Here is a 14,496-nt window from a genome sequence, read left to right as displayed (position 1 = left end):
TTATTTTGGAATCTATTGAAAAATAGGTTTAAAATGGTTCTATATTTTCATTAATATAATCAGATATGATCAATAAAATTAAATATTATGACATGATCTTTCTACTAATCTGGCATGAACATTCTTTTATTAATATAGATATGATTGGTTGTATCCTGATCACTAATTTCTATAAGATCTTCTATGTACGTCCTTTGCGGTATCCAAAGTTTCTCTCTAGATCGATATGCCCTTCTTTAAGAGAAAAGATTCTTATTTTTCTAAGAAAAATGAGGATTAACTGTTGAATCATACTGTATCGAATTTCAATGATTTGAATCGTATATTTTATAAGTCTCGACTTATAGTCATCGTTATAAAAATTCAATCCGAAACAATTTGCCTATTTAATTATCACAATGAAATTTTATTTGTTTCTTATAGAACAAAGTGTTTGTAAATAGATTTGAACTCAACTAGATGTCTCAAATATTTATGATTTGACTAAAATTTTGCAAGGATAATTTAAGAGGTGCAACTTATAAAATAGACGTTGGATCATTAAATTTCGATGTAATGTAAGCCCCACATCTAATCCTTATTTTTTAAAATAATAAAAAATCTCTTCTTTTAAAGACTTCTTATAAAATTAGGGATGTACTATCCACACACCCCATTTTACTTCTCACACACCATTTGATAATTTCTATCCATTGATTTTCTTCAATTCATCCGATTTAACGGCCGAAAATTAAAAAGGTATGTGATAAGTAAAATGGGGTGTGTGGATATCACATCCCCAAAATTATTGCTTGAATTTTCCTTTATTTATTACTTTTGTTACCGACCAACAACTCTCTGTGATAATAAAAGTAAAATAGGGGAGGGGACTGGGGTAGTTAACTACAGCAACAAATACACATCTCTTCTTAAATAAGACCGGAATCGAGACGTGCTGGTCGTCACGTGAGAGTGACGTAGCCATGAGCGCAAAGCGGAAGCGATAAAGAGTAAGAGAAATACTAACAATTTAAAACCAAGCGACTAACAATCCCAACTAAGAAAGGATACTAGTGAGAGTTTAAGTGTATAAATACACTTTCAGAGCAATAAGAAAGTCCAGTTGCAGTCAAGTAGGACAATTATTAAGATACAACATCAGATGGTGAATCCTACTTTTTCAGGATTTGTCAGAACACCATTGAATTCCTCATGGCCACCAAACTCTACTAACTAAAACCTGGAGGGGCGAAAAACAAAGTTGAGTGGGTCAGTAAAACACATTTACATGAAAACCTTATTTTCCTTTGAATATACTAACATCTCGCTGTAAAACGAGTATAATTTTTCCCATAATTAATATATAAGAATATACATAAATATATATGTGTAATTATATCATTTCAATCATGCTTCACATAATCATAAACATATGTATGCCAATCCACGATATAATAGAGTAAGCAAATCAGGTAAAAATAATTTCATAGAAATATAACATGTTAGCCGGAACCCCTGAGGTAGTCTATACTGGCTGAATTTCATAGCTCAAAAGTCACTCTAGCCGTAGTCCCTACAATGACCTATACGGCAATATACTGCACAATAGTCGGAACCAAATGCAAAGGTCTGTACGACGATAATGGGTGTAATATAATTATGCTCAATACTCCTTACACATAATAGCCGAGCGATAAATCGCTAGTCACCTACAAGTTGGAACCATAAACAAGGTATGTACGACAAGACTGTGCACCTAAATTGGATCCAATGTGAGCATATGATGCAGGAGGTGACATAATAAACAGGCATGTACTTCATATCTCTGGCTAAATCACAATCACCATAGGTGCAGTTTTATGAGCTCAACATTATTCAATCACATATCACATCATTGACAATTCACATAATCAAAACATAACTCACTTGAGCTTACCTGGGCCTCCACAGCACCATGCGACAATATGCATAATTATGATAATGCATATACTAAAATAAAATATAGGCATTGGCATAGCATGGCATTTAAATCACATTTCCTTTAAATACGTTTTCTGGGAAAAACGTCAAGTGTGTATATATATATATATATATATACTGAAAATAACTGCCCACTCACAGATATGTCGATGGGTCGTAGCCCCCCGAGCCTCGATTGATTATGCACATCCTGAGAATAGGTCTTACCTATAGGCGTAATAACTGAATAAACGTTATTTAACGCACATAACCAACAATAGGTAATAACTTATCATATATTGCTCAATTTGGGTATATGAATATACCACAGTGGCTTACATAACCTTAGAATCATCCCCAAAATTTTAGAATATTTTTCCTAATTCCCACGCGCCGGCCAAGGCACTGCCAGACGCGCCCCCCACGCACGGCCATGTGCCAAGCACACTGACGGTGTCAACTGACACCGTCAGGTATATTTCGGAATATTCTGTTTATTCCTTAACAAAACTTAATGGCGTGACCTAACGCCGTTAGAATATTCCGTTAAACTTAACGGAATATCCTCTTGTCTTCTACCTTCAGCTCCGGCGACCGTCGCCAGAAACTGAGAAATTTTCATTTCTTTATATCTTCTTCGTTTTTAACCCAAAATTTATGAAACTTGAACCATTTTAAAGATCTCACAACAACGAACAAAACCATACCTGATTTGAGCTCTGAAACCACCGGAATCCCGCCGGAAAAAGCTTCAATAATCCGGCAAACCTTAAAACTTGTTGTTCTCATGATTCCAACGTCCAATTTCTTCAAACGAAGTACTCCGAGCTTCGTAAGGACCTCCTTAAGCTCCCTATGTCCTTTAAATTCCCTAAAAATCAACATTTTACGTGAGCATGAATAGTACCCCAAATCGGGTTTTGTGGTTCGACTTGAAATCGAAGGTAATCTTACCTGTAATTGGTACCTTTGAACTCCTGAGGACCTTAGGAACACAATGGTACCATTTTTCTTCTTCGATCTATCACATTTACAAAGAATTCTGGTTGTGTCCGTACATGAAAGGAAGAGAGGGAAAGTGTGAGTCTGAGAAAGAGAGGGCACGGGAGTGAGAGAGAGAAAGTGAGGTGTATTGTGTGGACCAAATCTCTCCAACCAATCTAAATTTAGTCTTTCTTAATTCCTAAGTGGTTCCAAAAACTTAGGAAATCATAATTAAATCCAACTTAAATACAAGTCATACACCACACAACTTAACATCCAAGGGTAAACTAGTAATTTCACGTCAACAAAAATTATTTTCCGGAACAGGCTGTCACATTTAATAAATAAGTATATTATTAATATAATATGGTGAACAAAATTTATTCCAATCTGCCGGTAAAATCCAAACTTGATTACAAGAGTTCATAATTTTAGTACATAACTATTAAAAAAAATCAAAAATTGAAATGTTTTTATATCAAAATAAATTCGGAAAAAATAAAATAAAAAATTCAGAATTCTCGGATCTAAAAATGCACTTAAATTTTCATTTTTTTTAAATTATTCGGATATGAATATTGTAATGGTAGAATCGAAAACTCCATTCTAATTTGTGTCCTTAAATTTTTCCCCTTGTAACATTATTTTTTATAAATGAAATTTTCTGAGAGTTAAGGGTGTAAATGGTACAATAATCCATGATTTATCAGCTCAAATATTTATGCAATTTTTTTTGTTTAATGCACGTAACTACCACATGTTTTTCTATAGGGTATACATTTATAGGCGTATATTTTTAACATTTTATTGGGAAAATACAAATAAAATAAATGTTACGACTGATTTAAACGTACCATTTTAAGAAATTTGTTGAATAACACGCATACATATTTTAGTGTATTATACATGTCTCGTATTTTACTATGTTAGCCAATAGCCATGCCTGAAAAAAAATTAATACTCATTACAGTACATGCACTCCTGCAACGGTGTTGGATTTATTTTACTAGTTCGTCCTTTTCTACTTTCAGAGTTTCTTTGCCCAGTTCCCATGGTAATCTTCTTTCCATCAATTGAATCCTCTAACTTTTTCCACAGTATCATGAAAACAAAATTAATTCGAACGAGATTTCCCATGGAAAAAGAGAGATGGGAATCAAAAATTAACTTCTGAGTAAAGAGTGAATGCAAAAGTTCTATGATTAGAAAGTGGACACCATAAGACAAACTAGAAGCCGCGGGAAAAGATTCAATTTTTTGGTTGCAACCAATATAGTCTCAATGTCTTTACCTCCCCCATAATTATTTTTTACATGGGAACATAATAATAGTATATTAGTCTGTAACATTTTATGGTCTCTACCATCATAAGTGCTGTTTGGGATAAAATCTGAACTTTGGGCCAAAGAGAAAGTCGGCCCAAACCCAAGGCCCAGAGGAAAACTTAGGAAGCAGGAAAGAGGCTTTCGGCTGGGCACAAGTTACAAAGGTCACCTGCTTACCTGCTCAAAGACCACAGGGGGTAGGTTATTCAGTCACTACACAGCCCAATAAAGTACTTTATTGGTGGCATTCATGTAAAAAAGCTAGTGAGTCATCACCAAACCGCATTCGGGCAACCGCTATTGCTACAGGAACCCAAGCTGAAGTCGTCTATAAAAGGAGGAAGAGAAGACAGAATTAAGGACACTCAAAACAAACAAACAAAAGCCAAAACTCTGCTCAAGCCAGATTTGCCTTCAACGAAGCTGTAGTCAGCACAAGCCTTCATCCCATTCGGGATAAACCTTCCCAAACCCCTGTAATAGCTTTGCTACCTTGTTCATGGTGGTATCGATTCATTTTGTATCCTCTTCTCCCCCGTCAACCCCTCTAAAAGCTTTCAGACCTCTGACAGGGCCACAAAGATAGATTTTGTAAGAAGTTCAGCCTTGGCCGATAAGGTTCAAACTTACCCGACTATCTTTACTCTGTCTTTGTCTTTTCTTTCTTTTAAAAGCACAATAACATGTTATATATTCCCAGTTATATACAAGTTATTTCTAGCAAAGTCATAATGAAAATGAGTCTTCAGCACTTGGATCCGATCTGAATCGTGTCAGAGTTCAAATCAGATCTAAGTCTTAAGCCCGGCGGGCGTGTAATTTAAAGATTAGTTTAAAAGTCCTTGGCCTCAAGGTATAAAAAAGAACTCTATGTGGACTCAACCCATCCACGACAATCCTTGATAAGCGAGAAGTCCGAAGTTACTTGGGGCGCAAGTAATCAACCTATTTCTCCGTTTTGTTGCTATTATATCTTGATTCATAGAAAAGGCTTAAGCAGGGAGTGAATTCTGATAGAAAGCCTCAAGGCCTACACCTAAGGCCCCACGAAGGCATCTATTTAGCTTCATTTCATGTTGTGGTCTAGTTGGTCCGAGTATAAGGATTAACTCTGATGGGAAGCCTCAAGGCCTATACCTAAGGCCCTACAAAGGCACTCATTTGGGTTCGTCCTACCTCTTGGATTCAGATAATCAAAAGTATAATAGTGATAAGACTCTGGCAACCATAAAAGACCAAATATGATACATCCAAGCGCTGGTTTAGTTTGACAGGAAGCCTCAAGGCCTATACCTAAGGTCTCACAAAGGCACCTGTTATATCTAACTTGGTTTCTCGGGCGTATACATATTCAATCAAAGCTTAACACCCATTCAACATCTGCCATACTGAAGATGGCAGTGGCACGCCTGAGCACGACAAAGTTAATCTTGATTGTGAGCCTTAAGGCCTACATCTAAGGCCCCACAAAGGCACACTTTCAAATTAACTCTGTCCTTCTCTTTTAGAACTGCCCGACGAGCCTTGCCCGAAGTGTGTCTTGCCCGACCAAGATCTGCCCGACAAAGGCTTGCCCGAGCGAGCCCGAGAAGAAAGCAGAAGTACGACAGATACCCTCAACCGACGCCATTCTCCCAGGGGAGCTGTGTGCTCGTCCGCCAGGAGATTCCTGTGACGAACATAGTTTTGGCACGCCCGGTGGGATCCACTGATCTGAAGATAAAGATAAACATGCCAGAAGATTTACAGAATACATTGTTTCAAATGCTACAGAGACTGAATGAAGCCTCCCTAGGCTCTAGAAATGAGACAGGTTTGGCTCCTCCCAAAGGAGAAAGACACAGGACTACCCAACCAGATGAGGTAGTCATAGTCAACCCTGTGTTGCCCTTTTCTGAAGCCCCGGTAAACATGCTCAACATGACCTGGGCAGAGAAAGGAAAAGGGAAAATTATAAGGGAAGAAGAAGAAGGGAAACTAGCCAAACGACCTACGGAAGGGATAGGCAAACCATCCGAGTACCCAAAAGCTGCCATAATCAAAGGGCTGGTTATGTGCAGTAAATGCCAGTGTGAATGTGAACTCGAGATTCCCCCAGCTGGAGTCCTTATTGATCACGAGTTAATTAAAAGAGAAGCCCGCGAAAGGCTTAAGCAGGCAACAAGAAAAAATACTTCCCGAAGCGTTTTTCAACGTTTAGGAGGTGATTCCCAACCCAAGGCGTTGTCAGAAGTATTTCGAAACTATGAAGTTTCTGACGAGTTTCGAAACTATGAAGTTTCTGACAAGGCAGAGGACATGGAAGCCAAACTCCAAAGAAGTACAGAGCAGCTTCAAAATGGCCAAAAGGGGAAGGAAGTCAGAAGAACTGATGGGATAGCTAATCCTGTTAAGAAAGCGACTCCTGCATATCGTGGGCGGAAATGGTATGTAGTTGGAAAAGATGGGCAGCCCACCAGACCAATGGGAGCATCCATGGTCAGAAGGGTTCAAAGGCAGCACAAAGACTACATGAATTCCCTGATGACCCCCATCACCTCTGAAGCCTCAAAAAATCAAAAGCCAGAGAGGGCAACATCTGGAAGTAGTAGTCAGCTTCGTTGGCGAAGTAAGAAGGAAGTAGAAAGGGCCAACGGCAAGACGGAGGGTATGGGGAATCATGTGCCACAAAGCCAACATCCTGGCAAGTATAGGATCTTAAGAAGGGCTCAGGAAGATCTGACTATGATGCCAACACCTGGTTGGAGGCCAGGGCCCACCCATGAGGAAACTGTTGCATCTGAGAGGAGACCAACCTTTTTGCCTTTGGATCCATTTGGTGAAGTTCCAAAGCAAGCGCTGTACGGAGACATGAATCAACCACAACATGAAGGGATACCAGAGCCCTTACTACCAGCCGATGCAATGGCCTGGTTAGACGAGTTTATGGATCACATTGGGAGCAAGAAGGAGGACTTGCTCGAACCTAGCAACTTCCACATCAACATGACGTATGTATTATCCGCCATGTTTGGCGCCAGGCCTGACCAGCCCGCTACCATGGAAGGTGATTATTTAACAACTGAGCCGATGATGGCTCACGTCAATGTGGAGGTAGTTACAGAGGAAGACTTAGGCAAGGTTGAATCCTCAAAAGTACCTAAAGGTGGTCCCCTACGGATTTACACAGATAAAATGGTGTTCAGCCGCCCAAGTATTTCGTTGGCCAACCACCTGAAGCCTATATACGTTTCAGCTCATCTGGAAGGTGTACCTTTCAAAAGAATTTTGATTGATGGAGGAGCGGCTGTTAACATATTGCCAGCCAAGCAGATGAAGAGGATGGGGAGAAGCACTGAAGATCTTATTCCCACAAACCTTACAGTCTCGAGCTTTTCAGGTGCCATCACCAGGACTCATGGGATATTACCTTTGGAGGTAGATCTGGGGTCCAAGAAAATAATGTTGGCGTTCTTTGTAGTAGACTGCACTTCCACTTACGGGGCCCTACTTGGAAGAGATTGGATTCATCAAAGTTTAGCCATACCTTCTACTCTTCATCAACAAGTGGCTGTATACCACGAGGCAAGTACTGAAGGATCAAGCTTTTGGGAGTTGGTAGAGGCCGAATCACGGCCGTTCCTCCCCTCAGCTAATGTTGCAGAAGCAAATTTCTACAATCCCAACGTGGGAATTTTGAAATGTTTAGGAGCTGATGAGAACGGCCGCCCTACCAAGGTGACGGCCCGAAAGCTTCTAGAACAAGGGATGCTCCTTACCAAGGAGGAGTGGGAGAGACCCTGTCTTATACCAAACTCTCTATACCATCAATGATCGAGCAAAAGAAGAAAGATCAGGTCATGGCAGTCAGATCCCTGATTAAAAGACTGTTGGTGTATGGAAAGGGAAGAAGACAGGAAGAAAAACTCTTGGATAAAGAAGAGCAGGAGTGGCAGGGGAAAGTTTCTACCAGCCAGCCGGAAAATGAGGAAGAATCTTGCACAGATGAGTTAGATAAGGCCATTCAAATGGCCGAATGCGTCTACGATATAGACGAGCCAGACGGTCTGCCCGAGAACCCGGAGTTAGTTGAATTTTTGTGTGCAGAACCTGATAAGCCACTTCCAGAAGTCCAGGATCCATTGGAAGTTATTGATCTAGGCACAGAAGAGGATCCGAGACCAATTCAAATCAGCGGTTTATTAAGGATTGAGGATCGGGCCAAGATTATCTCTCTTTTGCAAGAATTCAAAGATTGTTTTGCTTGGCATTACACCGAGATGCCAGGATTAGACCCAGCCTTGGTGGAACATAGAATGCCCATCAAGGAAGGATGTAAACCTGTCAAGCAGGCACCACGAAGGATGTCAAAGGAGATAGAAGAAAAAGTCAAAGAAGAAATTGAAAGGCTGGTGAAAGCTGGCTTTATTAGACCAGCCAAATATGTAGAGTGGCTAGCCAACATTGTACCCGTTTTAAAAGCTATAACAAAAGCAGTACGATGTTGTGTTGATTATAGGAATATTAATAGCGCCACACCAAAGGATGAATATCCCATGCCCATGGCTGACTTATCCATAGATGCTGTAGCAAAGCATAAAGTTTTATCGTTTATGGATGGAAATGCCGGTTACAATCAAATAAAGATGGCGCCAGAGGATATTCATAAGACAGCTTTTAGATGTCCTGGTCATGTGAGGGCATATGAATATCTGGTCATGCCATTCGGGCTCAAAAATGCAGGCGCCACGTATCAAAGGGCAATGAATGCCATTTTTCATGATTTAATTGGCCAAAGCATGGAGGTGTATATCGATGACATTGTGGTAAAATCTAAGACAGAAGAGCAGCATCTCGTGGACCTCAAGCAAGCATTGATGAGGATGCGGATCCATAAGTTGAAGATGAATCCAAAGAAATGCGCTTTTGGAGTAAGAACGGGCAATTTTTTGGGATTCTTGGTGCATCAGAGAGGTGTGGAGGTGGACAAAAATAAGTCTCGGGCAATATTAGAGTCACTTCCACCTACCAACAAAGTACAGCTTCAGAGATTGCTAGGTAAAATCAACTTCTTAAGGAGATTCATTGCCAATTTGGCGGGCAAAATCCAGCCACTAACTCCGCTACTGAGATTGAAGGATAGGGAGAATTTTGAGTGGGGGCCAACCCACCAGCAGGCATTTGATAGCATCAAGGCTTACTTAACTTCCCCACCAGTGCTGGTGCCACCTCAAAGGGGAAAGCCATTGAAACTATATATTTCTGCATCGGAAAGATCAATTGGGAGTCTACTAGCCCAGAATAATGAAGGAGGAAAAGAGCAGGCTGTGTATTACCTCAGCAGAATTCTGACCGAGGTAGAAACAAGATATTCTCCGGTGGAAAAACTGTGTTTGGCTCTATATTTTACTGCCAGCAAGCTAAGGCATTACATGCTACCTTGTCATGTGCACATTATCGCCAAAACAGATGTGATAAAGTATATGTTGTCAAGACCTATGCTAGCAGGGAGGATTGGGAAATGGATTCTAGCATTATCAGAATTCAGTTTGCAGTACATACCCCAGAGGGCAGTCAAAGGCCAGGCAATTGCTGACTTCCTGACCGAACATCAGGAGTCTCAAAGCGAGGAAATCAATATCCCGGGAAGTTTAGAAGTTGCTAATGTATGGATCCCACCAAGAAGTGATGTTTCGGGCAAAGAAGATTGGATCCAGCAAGAGATAAGGAGAGTAGCAGGTCTTTGGATTACACCTTGGAAGCTATATTTCGATGGATCCTACACTCAGAAGGCAGCAGGAGCTGGAATTGTGATTATAAACCCTCAAGGGGTTTATCATTACTATTCCTTCCTACTTGATTATCAAGAAAATACCAATAATCGGGCGGAGTATGAGGCATTGATTATCGGCCTGGAAATCCTGATGGACTTGGGGGCAACTGAAGTAGAAATCTTTGGTGATTCAGAGTTAGTGATAAATCAACTAAATGGCGAGTTCAAATGCAGACATATCACTATGGCAGGGTACTATATGGCAGCAACACAACTGCTAAGTTTGTGGGAGTCTGAGATATCAGTCAATCACATTCCTAGGGGATCTAACTTGGCAGCCAATGAAATGGCGCAACTAGCTTCAGGAGTGCCAATGCAAGAAAGGAGGTATGGTGTTGATGTTGAGATCCAAACAAGAAACCTTCCTTCTATCTTAGATCGGAGGTTCAGTCTGGATGTAATGGTTCTAGAGACCGAGGTGGAAGATTGGAGGACACCGATTACTCAGTATCTGAAAGATCCTTCTTCACCCACAAGTAAGAAGAACAGGCAGCAAGCAACCAAGTATGTCTTGTGGACAAAAGATCTGTTGAGAAAGACCCCAGATGGGTTGCTATTAAAATGTTTAGGCCTAGAGGAATCCATGAGAGTAATGGCCGAAGTACATGAGGGAATATGTGGAGCACATCAAGCGGGAACAAAGATGAGATGGCTACTCAGAAGGTATGGTTATTTCTGGCCCGACATGGAAAAAGATTGTAAGTCCTATGCCCGCGGATGTGAAGAATGTCAGAGACATGGACCTCTCCAGCACGTACCATCAGTACCTCTCAATCCAGTGGTCAAGCCTTGGCCGTTCCGAGGATGGGCAATGGACTTCATCGGGCAGATTTATCCGGCCTCTAGTAAGGGACATACTTTCATAATTGTGGCAACGGATTACTTCACCAAATGGGTAGAAGCATCGGCAGTAAAATCTATAACTTCAGCCGTGGTCAAGAATTTTATTGAGACCAAGATCCTGCACAGGTATGGGGTGCCTGAAACTATAGTAACGGATCGTGGGCCATCTTTTATTTCAAAGGAGGTTGAAGAGTTTGCAAGCAAGTACAAAATAAAGATGATCCAATCCAGTCCATACTACCCTCAGTCAAATGGGCAAGCAGAGGCTAGCAACAAGATCTTGGTCAACATTATTAAAAGGATGGTGATTGATAGTCCAGAAAGGTGGCATGAGATGCTAGGGAACACGTTGTGGGCATACCGGACTTCTAAAAGAGCGGGGACAGGCACGACTCCTTATGCCTTGACTTTCGGGCAAGATGCAGTGCTTCCTATGGAAATCAACGTCAGTTCCGTAAGAATTCAAAACCAATTTGGGTTGCATGGTGCAGAATATATCGAAGCCATGTGTCAAGGTATTGAAGATCTGGATGCAGCCCGAATTGATGCCTTGAACCAGATTCAAGAAGGAAAGATTGCTGTTGCCCGAGCTTATAACAAAAGGGTGAAGTTAAAGTATTTCAAGGAAGGAGATTTAGCGTGGAAAACGGTCATCCCGCTAGGCGCTCAGCTACGTGGCTTCGGGAAATGGAGCCCGACATGGGAATGTCCTTTTATTATTAGTCGGGTTTTGAACAAAGGAGGATATTATCTAGCAGACCTCGAAGGCAATGAGCAGAAACACCCTATTAATGCAAAATTCTTGAAGAAATATTGTCCTACATTATGGGATGTTAGGGATTGTTATATCGAAGAGGGAGCAGATTGGGACGGACCTTAGAAATTCACATACGGTATTTTGTTCATCCAAACATTTAAAGAAGGCAGAGATGCAGAAATAGATAAAAATACTTATTTCATGTCGACAAATTGATGAGATTACAAGATACCAAATCTTATGTATTACATTTGATCCTCTCTGAAAGTGTTGGTGTCTTCAACTGGTTTCCCGCTATCTTCTTGGTTGAACCCAATCAGGTGATCGGGTTGTGCGGCCAACATGAGCTTGGTAGAGGACCCTCCCACAAGATCTTCACCATGTATGATGATGAAGCCCGACTTATCACCACAAGTTGTGGGAAGATCAGTCATCAAGAGGAGACCTCCTGACCAAGGGTGTTGGAGGTAGAGGGGTGATCGACCAAAGGTGTTGGAGGTAGCAATCATCAGGTGAAAACTTTTTTTACGAAATGGGAGTTTCAGGAAACTCCACTCAAAACCTGAGGAACCCATATCTCAGTGGGGAGACGGAAGGATTCAAGGTGGATGAAGGGTGAAGACCAAAATGAAGAAGAGGTGATGATTTGAAAAGGGTTTCCAAAGCCAGAATTTATAGAGAACCAGAAGGCAGTTTAAAGGTCGCAAGAAGCTCAAAGGGCACGCATGCTGTTATTCATTTAATGTTGGCGCTTGGGATCCCAACCTTAACATCAATTGAAGGGGGCACTGTTTGGGATAAAATCTGAACTTTGGGCCAGAGAGAAAGTCGGCCCAAACCCAAGGCCCAGAGGAAAACTTAGGAAGCAGGAAAGAGGCTTTCGGCTGGGCACAAGTTACAAAGGCCACCTGCTTACCTGCTCAAAGACCACAGGGGGTAGGTTATTCAGTCACTACACAGCCCAATAAAGTACTTTATTGGTGGCATTCATGTAAAAAAGCTAGTGAGTCATCACCAAACCGCATTCGGGCAACCGCTATTGCTACAGGAACCCAAGCTGAAGTCGTCTATAAAAGGAGGAAGAGAAGACAGAATTAAGGACACTCAAAACAAACAAACAAAAGCCAAAACTCTGCTCAAGCCAGATTTGCCTTCAACGAAGCTGTAGTCAGCACAAGCCTTCATCCCATTCGGGATAAACCTTCCCAAACCCCTGTAATAGCTCTGCTACCTTGTTCATGGTGGTATCGATTCATTTTGTATCCTCTTCTCCCCCGTCAACCCCTCTAAAAGCTTTCAGACCTCTGACAGGGCCACAAAGATAGATTTTGTAAGAAGTTCAGCCTTGGCCGATAAGGTTCAAACTTACCCGACTATCTTTGCTCTGTCTTTGTCTTTTCTTTCTTTTAAAAGCACAATAACATGTTATATATTCCCAGTTATATACAAGTTATTTCTAGCAAAGTCATAATGAAAATGAGTCTTCAGCACTTGGATCCGATCTGAATCGTGTCAGAGTTCAAATCAGATCTAAGTCTTAAGCCCGGCGGGCGTGTAATTTAAAGATCAGTTTAAAAGTCCTTGGCCTCAAGGCATAAAAAAGAACTCTATGTGGACTCAACCCATCCACAACAATCCTTGATAAGCGAGAAGTCCGAAGTTACTTGGGGCGCAAGTAATCAACCTATTTCTCCGTTTTGTTGCTATTATATCTTGATTCATAGAAAAGGCTTAAGCAGGGAGTGAATTCTGATAGAAAGCCTCAAGGCCTACACCTAAGGCCCCACGAAGGCATCTATTTAGCTTCATTTCATGTTGTGGTCTAGTTGGTCCGAGTATAAGGATTAACTCTGATGGGAAGCCTCAAAGCCTATACCTAAGGCCCTACAAAGGCACTCATTTGGGTTCGTCCTACCTCTTGGATTCAGATAATCAAAAGTATAATAGTGATAAGACTCTGGCAACCATAAAAGACCAAATATGATTCATCCAAGCGCTGGTTTAGTTTGACAGGAAGCCTCAAGGCCTATACCTAAGGCCTCACAAAGGCACCTGTTATATCTAACTTGGTTTCTCGGGCGTATACATATTTAATCAAAGCTTAACACCCATTCAACATCTGCCATACTGAAGATGGCAGTGGCACGCCTGAGCACGACAAAGTTAATCTTGATTGTGAGCCTTAAGGCCTACATCTAAGGCCCCACAAAGGCACCCTTTCAAATTAACTCTGTCCTTCTCTTTCAGAACTGCCCGACGAGCCTTGCCCGAAGTGTGTCTTGCCCGACCAAGATCTGCCCGACAAAGGCTTGCCCGAGCGAGCCCGAGAAGAAAGCAGAAGTACGACAGATACCCTCAACCGACGCCATTCTCCCAGGGGAGCTGTGTGCTCGTCCGCCAGGAGATTCCTGCGACGAACAAGTGCGTTGCATCAACGAGTGGTAACAAGTGAGTCTCTATCAACTTGTAAAAGGAAAGTAAAATAAGCTAATGTGCATCATTTAAGTGGATGAAATTTGTTTCCCACTAAAAATTAATCTTGAACCCTACTATTTGAGTCCGTATATGGATGTGCTACTTCGATCGGCAGACCTTAAAATTTCTCTTACCATAGGGACTTCAACTCAGCCCTGTAGGAAGCCTGTTAGACTCTATACAGACGGACATTTGGAGATGCCTGTAGACCCTCTAGAAGCATGCCTTAAAAGGTTGGTCAGAAAATATGTAGTATGACGTCGACATAAGGGATTGCGCCGGTGTCAAATCTGTAGTAAATTGACAAACAGGGAAAAGGATTCCTGCCGAATTCTTTTCCTATGGATCATAGAGATCTTATG

The 14,496-nt window shown here is 41.3% G+C and overlaps 1 long non-coding RNA gene across 1 annotated transcript; it reads right to left on the bottom strand.

The window, feature by feature from the left end:
- Positions 1-12,450: 12,450 nt before the first annotated feature.
- Positions 12,451-12,747, bottom strand: LOC126610599 (uncharacterized). Its single transcript, XR_007618588.1, has 2 exons — positions 12,675-12,747; positions 12,451-12,575 (listed from the first exon to the last, which is right to left on the bottom strand). It is a non-coding gene; the product is annotated as an uncharacterized LOC126610599 (long non-coding RNA).
- Positions 12,748-14,496: the final 1,749 nt, after the last annotated feature.

Source organism: Malus sylvestris, chromosome 17 (genome assembly GCF_916048215.2).
Source record: "Malus sylvestris chromosome 17, drMalSylv7.2, whole genome shotgun sequence".
Taxonomy (NCBI): domain Eukaryota; kingdom Viridiplantae; phylum Streptophyta; class Magnoliopsida; order Rosales; family Rosaceae; genus Malus; species Malus sylvestris.
The sequence above is the reverse complement of the archived record's forward strand: the minus strand, read 5'-3'. Positions and strand labels throughout refer to the sequence as shown.